We start from the raw sequence: 12,228 nt of genomic DNA, 5'->3' as shown, positions 1-12,228 counted from the left end.
ATGCACATATGTTCATAGTAATCCTGCATCTTTATGCATGTAATCAGGATATTAATCCCTAACTGTCAACTCTGGTTGTCTGCATTGATTATTTAAAATTAACTTGATGTACAGACAGATACCTGCTAATTAATCCTCAGTGTAGGCTAATAAAATACTAGGATTTCATTTAGTCAATGCAATTGAAGCACAAACTTTTTGGCTGGGTTTCACCACATAGCAGGACATATTATTTGTAAGATGATTTAATTAAAAACTCTCCAAAAGGCACCAGTAGCAAGAGCATGGCTCGGAGGTCCACTTCAGTGACTCAGGATTGACTTGTTTTTTGAAGCCTCAAGTGGTCACTAGAGGAACTGCAGCTTTTGATACTTCAGCACTGGCTTAGATTTTCAGCCCTTGATTTGCAGCTTCCTTTGAAACGTATGTTTGTTTGTTTGTTTGTTTTTGTTTTTTAGGGCTTGTTGGGTATATTGGTGTCTAAAATTGTATGTGTGAGTGTTTGTCTCTGGAAAGACAGGCTGTCTACATAATAGCCTTGTTTTTACTCTATGACAGTTGTGATTGGCTACAGTTCACTTTAAATTGATAAATTTTAATGATTAAAAAAAATAATGATTGTCACAGTTTATTTATGTTTAGCTTTCATAAACAAATATCAAAATATCTAAACTACATTTTGCAATTTCTTTTGGGATTTTAACTTTTTTCCAGGGTATAGTGAAACTCTAATTTGAGATGGAGAGTAGATGACCTGCTCTGACTCCCAGAGTTGTGATTTTTCTTTCTTTATGTGGATGGTTGTTGGCACTCTGGCCTACAGGTTAAACCCTAATCTATCATCTGCAATCTCTTTGTTACTAGTGTGAGCTTTTTTTTTTTTTTTTCTTTTTTTTGCTGAAATACTTTAAATGTGCTCTGAATAACTTCTGCTTCAAATGCAGGTATATGGTAATAACTAAATTATTTTTTCTTGGTGTGTAAATCTACTTTCCAACGATCCCTGTTGAAGAAAACATGTTTCTTTTCTTTACCTTACCATCTTCAAACTAAAATTAATCAATTATGTTGGAAAAATTTGTTTCAGTCATTTCTTTCCCCCAAATAACAAAAGCTACCCTTTTGGTGGAGATGAAGTAGGGCGCCCTACTGATAGCTGAGATTTATAAACACATTTTTGTTTTGTTTCCTACTATTACAATTTACTTTTTGCGACTTTTAGCCATATTTTTGAGTTTCGTTTTCCTCAATCAAGGATAATAAGGACAAAACAAGGATGGGATCAATGATAGAACAATGCCCTCAGTCTGATTTTGAAAGTTCTGTCGCTGAAAACAGGTAACCTCAATCCTTGCCATCTCATGTTCCTACACCAGTAAACTGCTGGTGAGAGGATTCCTTGTTCTGCACCAATCCCTTGAGAGCAGATGACACTTTTAACCAGAACCTGCAGCAGGTGGAGAACTGGTTCTGTTACTGAGCTCACTGAGGCTGCAGAGCAGGACAAGAACTACACCATTGTGGTGTTTGATGTCATTCATAGGCATGTCAATGGTGCCAGCCCTGCTGCAGCTTTTATGGATTTTTGGAGGGTTGTCTAGTTTTCCTTTTAGGAAAATTGGGGTCTAGATCAGACTGCATTTTGTGTGACATAATAAGTGGTTATCAAAATACTGCCCTCTGCTTTCTTTTTATTCAGTGCAAGGATCCAAGTCCTGCGTCCTTCTTTGCACTGTTTGCTCTGTTAAGTAAACACCTGCTTATGTTCTGTAGGTCATTTGTCAGCCTTTAAAACAAACAAGCGTTAAGGCATTTCTTTGCTGGCCTTCAATTATTCTAAATGGCTTGGCCCTATCGCTGTACAGCATTTAAGAAGCTGCTTTTAAGCCATCTGGATTGAGCTACATTACATGTGGGAAGCCACAGTCTCCTCAGCACTTCCATCTGTCTGTAACTTACTAATACAGTGTGTTAGGCACAGATGGAAGAGCTGATGGCTTGGCTAGTATTAAATAAAGCCCTTACAGTTGCAGTAACCCTGCAGGCAGTTTGGTAACATTAGTTTTAGCAAACACCACAAATCTTATCATCCTGCTGATGAAAGGAGATTCACATGAACCAGTTAGCTACTGCTCCTCTCTCACGGTTTCTCAGCTGAGACCACCAGTCTATTTTTAGACTTGCAGAACATATAAAGGGTTTACAGACATCTTTGTGTGTGAGTGTTTTAATAACAAATATAAACCCTAATTTCAGTTAATATAGGGTTACATTTTTTTTTGGTAGTTCGAACTGTGGAGTAGACTTTCTTGTTTCAGTTTAGTCTTTGTAGTTACATTTAGTTAAATTTTAAACTCAAACAGCTAAAGGATTGAGATTGATGATCATCTATCCATCCATTCTGGATAGACGGGTGAAAGAACATATGAATGGACATATCTCTGATTCTATGGAAATTATTATTAGTTTCAAAGTGGGGGTGGAAAAGGTTGCTCTGGGTTTCTGGACTTCTACCTCCACACCTAAAATGACAACAGACCACTGCCACCATCTGGAAAGAAGTAGAGTCCATCTGCAGCTCATTAAACTGACGTATTACTAATAAAGCAATAATTTAGAGGTAAGGAGACAAGACAGCACTCATTTTGTACTAAATATTGAGCCCTGCTACTACAGTACAGTGAAATAATCCTAATTACTTGCGGCACAGTCAAGTTTCGAGAAATATTACTTCAAGTAAAATGAACTACAGAAAAAGACAAATTCTAAGTTACACTGATATAAGCCAGAAGCTTTTGCCACTAACTGCAGAAGAAAATTATAGCCGACCGGTACATGGCAAAATATTGTACATTTACAAGTTGTGCATCCCTTGTTTTGTCATTTTAGAAATATCTTATGTTTCAAGTACTGATACACATTGATGTGCTTTTCTTTGTTTAATAGTCCCAAGGCCTGCATTGTTTCTTATGTAATAATGTGGGAATGTGTAGTTTCACTCAGAGCTTTTCTTGCATACGTAGTGTTGTATTAAAAAATGTTTTTTTCTTTTAAAATTGGTGGTTAGTAAACTTTTGCATTTATCAGATAGACATAAAAGAAGAATGCAGGCATTTCTCTATAATAATACATCATAGATGTACTTTTGTTTTGTGTGGAGACCAATTGCTATTATGTGCATTGTCACACCCTCCAAAAAGGCCCATTTCGCAGTGAGAAAAACCTTTATAACTGTAATTATAGTTAATTAAATGTAAAATAAATTGTGTGATACTTGGGTTCTGTAGATATTTATAAAATTAAGAAGTGATGCATCACAACTTGAAAATTTGACCTGGAAAGAGCAAAAAATTGAAAAGTAATGTGTTTTCCTTTTTATTTTAAAAAGGGAAAATGCACATTAATTAACATGAACACTTTGTCCCATCAGTTGAATGGATAGTATTTATCCATACGGGCTAATTTTCATCGGCAGTACCTTGTAGTTTGATAGATGAAGCCTCTGGTGTATGGCATTAGATTTTGGTGCAGTTCTTTCTTTGCTACTGTCAGTATTTAATTCCCAGCACAATATTTACTGAAAACATGATTGTGCCACAATTAGGGTGATCTCACTGTAGCAGCAGGCTTGAATATTTAGTGTGAAATGAGGGCTGTCTTGTCTACTCACCTCTGGCACTTCTCACGGTCTTTTCTTGTCCTCTTCCATTACAAACTAAATTATTGCTGTACTAGCAATACATCAGTTTAATGAGCTGCAGATGGACTCTGTACTTCTTTCCAGATGGTGGCAGTGGGTTTTTGTCTTTTTAGGTGTTGAGGTAGAAGTCAATTCAGAATTTTTAGGTATAATTTCTAAACCTTGCTCAACCTTAGAAAGTGATTTCCTGTGAAAACCCGCAAACCCCACACGATTCCCTAACATGGAAAAGAATCAGCACGAGCATTTTAAAACTTGTCCCAGGGTGTAGTTGTTTTTTTTGTTTTGTTTTTGCTTTAAACGAGGTGCAAGTTTTTGTGTTCAGCCTTCGCTCTTGTTAACAAGGAAAAATCCCCTCACTCTCAGGCTTCTTCCACGTGAAGTCTTTTTGCCATTGTGACTCAGATTTTCCTCTTTCTTGCCGACTTCTATAAACACACTTGTCACTTTTCACGTTTTCCAGCCTCCCCACAGCAGTAGTAGTCTCGCTGCTTCTCTTCTGCTGATTCAACATTGTGCTTTTGTGTGTGTTTTATCCCCTCAGTCTGGGAGAACAGAGAGGCGACAAGAAGAATGACGAGTTCCTGAGATGCTCAACGGACTCGTACATGATTTTCTAAGGCCTCCAGAAGCTGAAGACGGGGTGTCAGTGACAGGTAAGAGGAGTTTCTTGCATGCAGTACTGCTAAAACCTCTGCATATGTTGAGGCCATTTCCTCATACCCGCATTAGGTTTTCTCTAATGGTCATTTCCTGTTTGACACTTTGACGTTGTGACTTGGCTTCAGCGTGGCCCACATGTTGCAGCGTGCATAGTGCTGGCGTGGACGTTAACACATTCTTGCTGCGTGGGAGCTTGCAACAGATCTTAATCATGGATAGGGTATTGCTGTAATTCCAGAGCGGGAGGCATAACCCTAATCTCTTTGCCACATTATACAGTAAATCAGAGTGTGGTTAAGTCGGGTCCCTGCCAGCTCAAAACAGCCCATTTGTGTGGATTTATGTATGACTGGACTTGCTCAGTAGGACTACTTATTTTAATCTACAAACGACCCTTTCTCTCACTTCTCTCTTCATACTGATGAAGCACCCTACTGCTGAAATTTTCTCAGCGGTTTTATTTGGGAGGTGTGCATGAATTGCTTTGTGCCATGGTGGATTATTTTGGAGGTAAGTGGTCCAAAGGGCTGGCTGGTCAAGGCCAGTTTTAGCTGCAGCGTCCAATGGGAGTGTGTCCCCATGCCGAGGCAGCACGGACACTGATGGATGGCCTAGCTTTCTGTTGGTTTCTGTTCCCAGACGGGAGCCGTTGTTATGAAACTATAGAAGGAAGCAGGATGACGGACCGCAGAGAGATGGCAACACAGCTTATTGTGGATGACCACCTGATGGGCATCCGCTATAGATGTAGATAAAGTAGAACTGTGGGCTCTCGGGAGCCGTTTTCAGTGTTCACTAGAAATTATGTTACTCCTGGCACTCCTAAACATTTTAAGTATCACTGTAGGATAATAAACTTTATATGACTGAGGAAGAAAAACTGGAGACCACAGACAGATGTACCCAATATTTCTGCAAAGCCACACTGGAATTATTTATTTTACTGGAATTTCCCTCTAATATTCCTCATGGTTTTAACTCTGCTGTCCTGCAGATAGAGAAGTTACAGAATTTTACTTTACTGCTGCTTCAGCCTGTAAATCAGTTCCCTCAAATAGGGGCTGAGTCATGTTGGCCATCCCATGCCAGTAAAGTGGTAGTGTTAATGGTGGCATTCACAGCGGTGATTTGCAGCCTGCGTCTTTAGTCCAGCAGTTGTGGCCTCCAGGCGGCTGATTAATGGTGTTTGCTCTCAAATGGTAGCCTCCAACAGAGAGCAGTTTCTGTTGCTTTGGCTGCAGGCTGATGAGACCTCACTTGTGGCCCATTTAGTATTCTCAAGACCTCCCATTGAGACTTGATCAAGAATGACCTTGAACTCCATCCCCAGCATCATGTCTTGTTGCCTGAAGGACAAACCTTGTGCCTACTACTGTGACCCAGTTCTATGAGCAGGGAAAGAGAGAGTTGAAAACGAAGAGGGACAAATCTGTGTTTGTATGTGTGTAAGGCGGTGGTGGCAGGGCATAGCCTACTTCTCGTACCCTACTTTAGCCCTCTCTTTATGTGGGAGCAACTGAGCTACACTGACTACACCATCTCCTGTTTCCTTTTTCCTTTTTTTCATGTTTATTGACCAGATGGTGGCTTACAGGTCAAGGCAAACGCTGAATGCTGCCAAAGCCATGTTGGAATAAACTTCAGCATGTCATATCCTCGATTAAACTGCGATTACTGTCTGATAATCCTAAATTGAAGTTCAGTTAGTAATGCTGGTGTAAGAGTAAGCCAGCATGCATGAAACTTTAATAAAATAAAATTATTACTCAACCTATACCCACACAACACGAAAAGCAGACATGCGAGATTAACAGGGCAGCATTTAGCAACTTAAGAAACAAATATTTGTCTCAAATGTTGGTGGAAACTGTATAAACCATACCTCTATTTATACAGACTATAACTATATTTGGTGATTTGTTTTAGTATTTTCTTAATTTCTGCAGTGAAGGGAATGAGGGAATTGTATAATTGATTGAATATATCAATAGAGGGCTTGCAGATGTTTGGGTTGTATTTAAGGTCTAGAACCATATATGAAACAGAGAAGATGGAGAGGGTGTACATTGTCAACATCATCTCTGCTTTTAAAATTGGGCTTCAGACTTTTGTAGTTGGGGCTAGATGAGGTGACCCCCAAGTTCTTTTTGGTTTTGCTGGAATAGGCTCAGCCTGCTGAGGAATTTCCTATGATACACTTGGCATTCATCACCACCTGTCTACTTCCCTCTTTTAATTCCTGATGCATTTATATGCTTGTCTGTAACTTTTATCTATTCTCTCCTATAGTTAATGTTTTGTCTCATTTGTTATTCGTGGTCTCTTCTGTCCTCTCACCCCAGAGTTGGTTGCACTAGATACCCGCACCTACCTGAACCTGGTTTCTTCCTCTTAAAAGGGAGTTCTCTCTTCCCACCATTGCCAAGTGCTTGCTCATATAGAATTTTATGATTGCTGGGGTTCTCTCAATAGAGAACACCTTGAGGTGACTATTGTTGTGAATTGGTGCTATATAAATAAGACTGATTTGATTAATTTGAAAGTTCAGTTCCTGCTGCCAAGCTCGCTCTAAACACTTTGTCTAGTGGATAGTTTTGTGGCCTGGTTGCCATTGTGGCCATGTGTAGTTTCTTTTATTTCATTTAGACAGCATGGTGGCTTAATTAGTTAGCAATATTGTCTTAAAGCAGGAGAGTCCTGGTTTGAATCTAGACAGTTTGCATTTTCTCCCGGTGCTTGTGTGGGTTTTCTCCAGGAGCTTTGGTTTCTCCCACCACTGGAAAAAGATGCAAAGTTAATGCTGTCTGTCTGGACAAGGGCTGACAGTGTATATTCTAAATGAGATTATATAATCAAATATTTTTTTAAAAGGAGGGGTTTTTGAGTTCTGGTAGCACTAATCCAGACAAGAGATTCTTAATCTCCTGGTTTCTGGGTTCATTAAAGGTGAATAATAATCCAATGAAATACCATCTTGCTGTCAGATGTACTCAATGTTTGTTCCTCCTCCTGCTCTGAAAATATGCTGTAATCTGAAGGGCCGTGTTAACCAGAACCAACAGGAGGAGAACTGATTCATGTGCCACGATGCTGAACTTTCAGAGGCCATAGAGCAGAAAAACGACTACAATCGCTAGCTGCAGTCCAAGACTGAAGAATGTTTTTGTCACAAAGCGTGTGGGTGTGTGCTGTGAATGGAGGCACCAATGCTTTCACTATAAATACTTGTGTGCACACGACACGGCAGCCCCCTTGCCCACTGAATAAATAGAACCTCAATCTTTTGAAAACACTTGTAAAGCACTTTTAAAAATGAACCCTGAACCAGACAAAAGTGCTCAAGAGTCATTGTACTTTCTTTCTTTCTTTCTTTCTTTCTTTATCATCAAAGCATGTACACTAGATTCCTGCACCAGTTAAACCAGTTGAAATGTAAACAGCTCTTCATCACTTCTGTAAAAATTTCAACAGTCCCTTTCACAGATGCTTGGAGCAAATATGCAGCTGTTTGCAAACAGATGTTATCACTTTATGTACAACCCCCAAGACATTGAAATGCTAAAATATAATGCAGGTATAAAATATATCCATATATTATATGAAACCCTTATTGTTGTTCTGCTAGCTTAGCACCATGTATTCCTACCTGTAGCCGCTTACTGCTCACTCCCCCAAAATCATTGTGTGTGGAGTACCTTAACAATTATATTGAGAGGTGATTGTGCAGGATACTGCTTTAGTTGTAGCACTACAGCTCTTATATACTGTGCTCTCGTTTGTATTTTTCACTGGCATTTGTTTTCATGAGACTTTTTAGAGCAGAGATAAGCATTACCATGTTGTTTTTAAATGTGCCTGCATGTCATACATCCAGAATTGCTTCTTAAAATATCAAAATCCTCACTTGGGTGTTTTTCCTTTAAGGTAAACCAGTTCTAATCTTTCAGTGGCAGCTTCTTCTAATTAATCATTCGTATCATAATTACCTGTTTTAATCCTTTCTGGGAGTTAATTAAACAGGCTCCTTTATCTGTAGTTCCATAAAACTACAATTTCACTCTAAATCTTAGTGTTTACACGTCTCCTTTAAAGACTCAATTTGGACAGCTAATAATGCCATCCATTCATTTATCCACTTCAGGGTTGCAGGGGGTTCTGCACCTTTACAGAGTGAGATGCATGCAGCACCACTTTATTTTTTATTTTTTACTTTGTTTAAAATGTGTGGACAGATCAGAATGATCTTTAACTGACAGCTTTTTCCCCCTTCCCTTGCATCCTCTTCTTTTAACTGCCTGACAATGGCAGTAGAGGACCTTGCAGAGTATAGTTTCTTTAGTCAAAGGAAATGGCAGAGGAGTGGAGCATGGAGAGAGGAGGTGTGCATATGTCAGAGAGGGGCTGGGTAGTGCTGAGAGGAGGAGGAGGTGGGATGCATGAAAGAGAGTGAAAAGCAGGGAAAGGGGAGGGGACTGTGCTCTCATTCACATTGGTGTGGCATTTGCCTTGAGAATGAGCGGTTTCTTTTTTGGGGAAGGGGGGTTTTAGAGAAGTTTTTTCCCCCTCAGGAGGGTTGGTCAGAAACAGGAACGGAGTGAGACACGAAGGGGCAGGAGGCTGGATGATCAGAAGGAGCTGGTCAGACATCAGAGCAGCTATGCAAGGAACAAACTGGGGTAAGAGACTCGCAGGAAAAAACCGTTGGAGAAACAGGAAGTTACCTTTTAATTACCTGGCCATTGAAAGTGATGGGCGGTGTTTGACATTCACAGTGGGAGTCCCACTGTGACTGAAAGTTACAGAGGATTATTGTACATTAAGGTAAAAAGAGAAGAATTTTTACATTTGTGTAAAGAAATGTAAACAATTAGTTGATGAATCTCTTAGCTTATCAGCATGCACTTACTGTTTTCCTATTCAGTATGCCATCTCAATTTTTATAATCTCCTTAAAATAAGAATTAAATATCTTTAGGTTTAGACTCCCAATCAGTCTAAATAAGCAGAAATTGTTAAACATCAGTATTGTTTTTAATAACTGTAAGATTTCATAGACCGTATAGTTAACAGTAGCTGTAGGCAAAAAAAAAAGGTGGAAAGAACTGCCGTGACCTTTCACTGATTACTCTTCTGTAGCTGCTCAGTGGTGCAAGGGTGGCAAGTAGAGGTTACTGTATAGTAAAGTTTAAGCGTAAGGGCCTCTGTTTACACATTTGCCTAACAGGTGAAAGATCCCCTGTTTGATCCCAGGAGGACACAAATGCCTTTTGGGGCTATGTCAGAAAGGACAAAAACCCCCAAAAAACGCCAAATCAAACATGCAGAACTACTTGGTGTGGAGACCCTTTGGGAATAAGTGAGCATCTGAAAGTAGCTTTTAGAGCATCATGGTCATTGGAAAGTGCATTTCTATGTTTTAAATCCAGAATCCCTCTTACTTCATAGCAAAATTGCGTTGCAAATGGATCATAAATCCTGAAAAATGCCTGTTTAGTCAAATATTTTAAATATACTGGTCACCACTTCTGTATAGTGGAACTACTTATAATGCAGTATGCATGCACTTCAAAAAGGTAATATTTATGTCAAAAAGGTTCTAGAAGGGTGGCGTTAAGTCCCGACTTACAGGAAAACCACACGGTACAAAATACCACTGTAATGGCTTGTTGGTCTTTATTGTTGTATTTTCCTGCCTCAAATGTAATGACTTGTTGTTTTTCTCTTCGTCAGGTGTAAATCATATGTTTAGCATTTGAACAGCACTCTATTTGTGATTTTTCTGTCTTTTTGTTATAAAGCCTGACATTTTTATAGACAGTCTTTCAGCATCTAAACGATGATTAGTCACTGCAGAAAAGAGAAAAAGGGCTAAATTATGGTTTTATATTTTTTTGAAGGCCAGCCCTTAATGTTTTAATGGATTTGTGTTGTTTAATGATAAATGGTTTGGGGTTTGCTTACTGAATGATTCAGAAGGTGTTTTGTGGTCTAATATTTATCACAATTATATGTGGTACATATTCATAGCACCTTTCAGCTGTTAATTACAGTTTCTAAAGGCTTTTTATTCCCTTTTTTTATTCAGTTATTCTTCTTGGGGAATCTAATATCGGTTTTATTTATTTGAGTTGTCTAAAAAGTTGCAGCTTTGCTTGGGAACATTACCTTTTGGCATGATAACCGGGGTGTTTGTTGGGGCACTGAGGTGTCTGCCTGTGGAAAGGTAGGTTGTCTACAAACCAAAATAGCTTTGTCACAGTTTTCTCTCTGTGTTCCAGTTTCCAGTATGAGGGGAAAGAATAAGGAGATTGGGGGGTGTGACAGAAAGGGAGAGTTGGATTCAGAAGTTTGATGGAGAGTGGAGGAGGGGATCTCCAGACTCATTTGTTTGTTCCCTCATGTGGACCCTCCCTGGGGAAAATTGAAGCTCTCTCTTCTTTACTTCTTTCTGCCCATGTTCTTCTTTGAGTCAGAGCTGTTGCTCCTAACACCTCTGAGTCTCGGATGAGGGCTGGGATAATACAACTTTTTGCCAGTTCCAACACTTCACCTGGTGTTGGAATATTTTTAGACTCACCTCTGTGGTTGTGGATGTGTGTTTATGGTGTGGCGCTAACAAAGGAGGACTTAGAGTAGGCTCTTTCAGTTTGTCTCAAAGCAGGTTTGTGTGACGTTGCAGTTTTAAAGGGCATGGCTAATAAACTGCATATACTGTCTCTTTATAAACGGCCTCTATAAAAAGGCTTTTATACTGTTTGCGTCTCTAATTGCCAATCTCAGATGCAGTCAGACGAAAGGTTGCCACGCATGCCAGAGAATGCTGCTGAAATTTATCTACAGTTTACTGCTGTACGTGTAATAAAATATGCCGCTGTGATTGGAGCAGCCTGCCTGAGTGGAGTTTTTCAGAGCAGACTGCAGACTTTCCTTCACATTTTATGTGCAGCATATAGTCTGATCCTGTAGACTGAATCCTCAGCATTTCTTTGTGAATGTATTGATCTCTCTTTATTGATTTTTGTCATCTCTGCTTCTTATTTCGCCACAGAAATGAAGATGTGTGAAAGTCTGAGAACTTTTTCGTTTTAAGGGCAGGTTCAAAGTTGTTAAAATGATGGGGTTTTAATAATGTCCTGTCTCTTAATAAATCTCCTTTTTGCATGAATATAAGGGACAAAGCATTTAGAAGCTATTTAATGTAGTAGCAAAACTCTAGTCTGTCTTTTGTGGCAAAAAGTTGACATTGGAGGGTCATAAGCACAGACTGTATGTAAAAGATAGACCTAGCCATACCATAACTCATTTGCTTCTAGAATTTAAGGCCTCACTGTCAGTGTGTTTTGACTAATGCTATGTTTTTGGATGGGCTTTTAGAGCCAGAAGTGAGCATATTTGGATGAGATTGTGGCGTTTCAAACCAACAGCTAACACTGCCATGCTTGGTTAGCAAGCTGTGTTCATAAACTGTAGGGATGCTTATTGGTGCTAAGTAACAAACTGATTAAACAGAAAACTAGAATTTCACTCACTTGAAGTAAAGCCCAAATGTCTTGGATGGTTTGTAACGCATAGCAAGGCATAATATCAGTCAGATAATTTAACTAAAAATTATGCAAAAGGCGCCAACAGCACGGACACTGCTGAGATCCAGTTCAGTGGAATGGACTGAGGTGAAGTCAAGCAAATGGCTACACCTGTAAATCAAAGTGGCCCCTTACCCATTTGTACAGTTGTTCTGAAGTGGGAAACCAGCCATAGATGTCATTACCGGGCTATAAACATATTTTTAAAGTTGGAGATTTTAACATGGTCATTGGAAGAACTGCAGTTTTTTTGCATTTACAGATTGGCTTCACTTCTCAGCTC

General features: G+C 39.3%; 1 protein-coding gene across 2 annotated transcripts in view; it reads left to right on the top strand.

Annotated features, from left to right (window-relative positions):
- LOC113028147 (leucine zipper putative tumor suppressor 2 homolog) overlaps positions 1–12,228 on the top strand; it is a 41,686-nt gene that overhangs the window by 15,474 nt on the left and 13,984 nt on the right. Inside the window, exon 2 of one of the 2 annotated variants that reach the window (XM_026178178.1) lies at positions 4,245–4,356. The gene's annotated coding sequence lies outside the window, so the exon portion shown is untranslated. Of the gene's footprint in view, positions 1–4,244; positions 4,357–8,851; positions 9,040–12,228 lie in introns of those variants that run through there. The other variant, XM_026178179.1, reaches the window with a different exon arrangement.

Source organism: Astatotilapia calliptera, chromosome 8 (genome assembly GCF_900246225.1).
Source record: "Astatotilapia calliptera chromosome 8, fAstCal1.2, whole genome shotgun sequence".
In the NCBI taxonomy this organism is placed as follows: domain Eukaryota; kingdom Metazoa; phylum Chordata; class Actinopteri; order Cichliformes; family Cichlidae; genus Astatotilapia; species Astatotilapia calliptera.
This window is presented reverse-complemented; position numbering and strand designations above follow the sequence as displayed.